Raw genomic sequence first — 4,476 nt, 5'->3', positions numbered from 1 at the left:
TTTTTTTTTAAAGATTTTGTTTATTTATTTGACAGAGAGAGACAGCCAGAGAGAGAGGGAACACAAGCAGGGGGAGTGGGAGAGGAAGAAGCAGGCTCACAGCAGAGCAGGGAGCCCGATGTGGGGCTCGATCCCGTAACGCCAGGATCACGCCCTGAACCGAAAGCAGACACTTAACTGCTGTGCCACCCCTAAACATATCACATTCTTGGCTTTAGAAATTAAGGATCTAAGTTCTACCCTTGAGGTCTTCGAAAAGGTCCATGAGTTAAGAATATTACACCTGAGGTTTTCACTAGGTCTCAGGGATTTGTTGGTGTGTCTAATGCCTTTCATTCATGTCTATTTTATTATTAATATAATGCAGGCATATGATAAATTCAAATGGTACAAAGGATGTAAAATGAATTGCTCCCTTCTTTTTCATTAAGCCCCTTCATTAAGCCCCTTTTCTTTTTTATCATACTATAAATGGTAAACAACTTTTATGTATCGTTCTTAAAAAAACATCACGTCTCCAAAATGAATATATATGAGCATCTATTTTATGCAAAGAGCTATTTTTAAATCCTAGGAATTTAGCAGTGAGCAAAGCAAATATTCTGGCCTCTTGGAATTTATTTTCCTTATAAGAAACTTGAAGGGAAGAAATTAAGAAAAAGTAAAGTGTTTAATATGACATCAGTGGTATGGCACTCACCATGAAGAAAAAGAAGACAAGGAGTGATGGTAGAAAGTGACTTGAGGGGCGCCTGGGTGGCACAGCAGTTAAGTGTCTGCCTTTGGCTCAGGGCGTGATCCCGGCGTTATGGGATCGAGCCCCACATCAGGCTCTTCCGCTATGAGCCTGTTTCTTCCCCTCCCACTCCCCCTGCTTGTGTTCTCTCTCTCTCTGGCTTTCTCTATCTCTGTCGAATGAATAAATAAATAAAATATTTTTTAAAAAAGTGACTTGAGTGAAAGGGTCAGAGTATTTTATATAGGGTGTTTAGGGACAATTTGTCTGGTGAGGTATCGTTTGAGAGGGTATATCAAAATATGATGGAATCTAATAAGTAGGTAATAACTGTTTTTTTTTCATTTAANGTTTTTTTCATTTAATACTATATCTTAAAGATACTTCCATTTGCTTTTCATGTTCATTTTTAACATACCATGCTTTATCATTTCATAGGATAAAACCCAATATTTCAGACATTCCTAAATTTGATGAGTGGCGTGAGACGTAAGATTAGAAAAAAACTTATAACATNTTTTTTTTTCATTTAATATAATACTATATCTTAAAGATACTTCCATTTGCTTTTCATGTTCATTTTAAACATACCATGCTTTATCATTTCATAGGATAAAACCCAATATTTCAGACATTCCTAAATTTGATGAGTGGCGTGAGACGTAAGATTAGAAAAAAACTTATAACATCTAGTCTAATTTCCTTATTTTAAGAGTAAAAATACTGAAAAACAGATATGTTCAGTGACTTTGCTGAGGACTGAGAACGTATAGGTGGATTCTGTAGGATGGGTCTCAAATGTGGGCCTAGGCATAATTTCACACATTATTAGCACATTCAACACTAAAAATTAAAATTCAGATCTCTCAACTCCAAAACTCCATACGTCCCATTTAAGTAATTAAGTAATGCAGTTCATCATCATTTGGTGTACCTATTCAAAGCTGTGTTTGGCATTATCTTTATTCAAACATGAATGATTTGATGACTGAATTATGAAATTAATTGCTAGCTCCCTCAAGAATAGATCCCAGTAGGGGCGCCTGGGTTGTTCAGTCAGTTAAGTGTCAGACTCTGTTTTGGCCTAGGTCATGGTCTCGTGGTTGTGAGATTGAGCCCCTCATTGGGCTCTGCACTCAGTGGGGAGTCTGTTTCAGATTCTCTCTCCATCTCCCTCTCCCCTCTCATGCACGCACTCTCTCTCTCTAAAAATGAATAAATAAAATTTTTTAAAAAAAGAATAGATCCCTGTAATGGATAGAATCCAAAAATTCTTTCAGCAATGCTACATTGTTTAAATATTTATATTTATGGATTATGTATGTGCATATAGAGGTGTGTATGCTTGGGTATGTGTATATAAATATATATTATGTAGATATGTACAGTGTTACTCAATTAAAAAAAATTGCGTTCATGTTTCAGCTCCAGTCGGCTAGTTGGCTGAACTGTTGTTTTGGCCATTTTAATTAGTCTTCCAGATAGGCTGGCTGAAACTTTAATTTCATTTAGGTTAAAATGACTAATTTTTTACTCAGTGATTTAAGTTATTGATTACTAAGCCTAAATGTTTTACAAACATTTAAGGATGTTTTCAGTTGACATGAGATGGGACCATAATATTTTAAAACCCATAACTTTATTAAGCGAATAACTTGAAACTCCTTTTGGAAAACATAAAAAAAAAATAGAAAAGTGATACGATGTGACTAGACGAAGCAATGTCAAAGCATAAAGATTCTTTATACTGTATGTCATTCTTCCTTTAACGGATTGCATAAAATTTGGTGTCTAGGTTAAATGAACATATGAAAGGCCTGAAGGTTGTCTAGAGAGCAGCAACCAAGATTTCAAAAGTGCAGCAATTTGGAAGCCTAGAAAAATGCATGTAGAAATTTAAAATGAATCTGGGAGTGACTACATTTTTTTCTCTAGCTCTCCAAATAATTGAATGGGAGAGAAATGATGTTAATTTCTAGTGCACAAAATGACAGTAAAAACAAGTCGATTTTTGCTCAAACTTGGGTGGCCTCACCAGCAGCATGATTAACATTTCACCTCATCTGGGGCGGCTGCAAGGACATAAAGGTTGAAGTTCAACATTGATCTGGGTGATTTAGGTAGTTTGCCTAAATTGAGGCTTTAATTTAGGCATTTGGGTCCATCCGGCCTCATTGTTCTCTCCTATTTTACCCTCTTAAACACATTTCCTCTCCTGGCATTTTGTCCTCAGTGGTGGCAATCCCAGGAATGAAATTGCATGCTATAAATAGTTTCAAAATACAAACTGCTATTCAGAACAAAATTTGAACACGGTAGGTGTTTGTGATTTAAATTACCTGCAACAAAGGCAGCATGTGTTGCAGCTTCTGTCAGCACCAAAAGTGAAAAGAAACTGCTCGAATTTCTTTCTGAGCTTTTGAAATCTAAACATTTTTTTCTCATAGTAATGATTAGTATAAAGATTACGATTGAATGGAGTGGCAGAAAATCACAAGTCAAAATGTTGAGGTCATTTTCCAAGATAAAAATTTCTCCATGATGTTGTAGAAGTTTTTCATCATCCAAAAGCTGACAATGTTTAAGTAACTTGGGTAAAGAGAAAAAATAAATTTAGGGGAAGAGAATCAGAAGTGTAACACAAAAAGGCACAAATGAGAGCCTAAAATGGATCAGAAATATATAACAAGGGAAGATAGCATTGTACATACAAAAGAACTTGTAAATTGAGTCTTTACAAATATGAACAAAAAGGGTGATCTTAATGTTCTATATTAAGTAATAATTCAGAGTTCTAGATCCTTTTCATTCAAAATCAAACTTAATAAATGATACAGATTTGTTTATTTTAAAAACGTGTGTTGGGTGTCTACAGAACTTTATGCAGAAGTTTAGTGTGATTGAGATCATAGTTAAAATTCATTAGAGGAACAACAGTGAGAAAAAAAGTAAGGAAAGTAATTAAAGAGAGCTGCTCTTTTAGAAATTTGCTTCATTGTGGACCATATAAGACCTTTTCTTCCAACCCCAATCCTCCAGGTTCAAATATAAATGTAAATTGTATGTTTTTCTCAAGAAGTTTCAAGGAATAGATCATATATGGGAAAAAATCTGAATCCTACTATAAAATTCGATTGATGAACTTTACTAATATAGTAGATGTGAATATGTGGAAAGGAAGGTGAAGTACCAGCTCTATCTTGGATGACTAGAAGTCAACCAAGTTAGAGGGATGAGAGGAAGCACAATTGAGGGGATACAGCACACAGTAAATGATTAGCTTGTTTGGGGACTATTGAGTTGTCAGACCCTCTTTGATATCGGGTAAAGATGTCTTAGTGGTGAGATATAAATTCAAGCTATCAATTTCAAAAGGGTTATGGCAATAGGAACTGACTGGGAAAGCAAGAGAAACTAATTTCCACTGAGTACCTTCTAAGATGCAGGCAGGAGCTTGATACTTAACCTAATTGACCTTCCCGTTTATTAGAACAGTGATGGAAGATGATTGTATAAGTCAAGACTCACTGAGATACAATTTCAAGCCCCTAAAATACAAAAGCTGGCCAATTCCAACATTCCTAATGTGAAATAAATGGGAAAGTTCATCCATTGTTGCTGGGATAACCATTTTGGAAAATAGATTAATAACTCAAGATCCAAAAATTACTGTATAACTATGTTCACCTGGATTGAAAAACAGAGTCATAATACCAATAGTTGATTTGAGAGTTGAAATC

The sequence above is a fragment of the Ailuropoda melanoleuca genome, chromosome 11, assembly GCF_002007445.2.
Source record: "Ailuropoda melanoleuca isolate Jingjing chromosome 11, ASM200744v2, whole genome shotgun sequence".
Classification (NCBI taxonomy): Eukaryota; Metazoa; Chordata; class Mammalia; order Carnivora; family Ursidae; genus Ailuropoda; species Ailuropoda melanoleuca.
Note: the sequence above shows the minus strand (reverse complement) of the source record.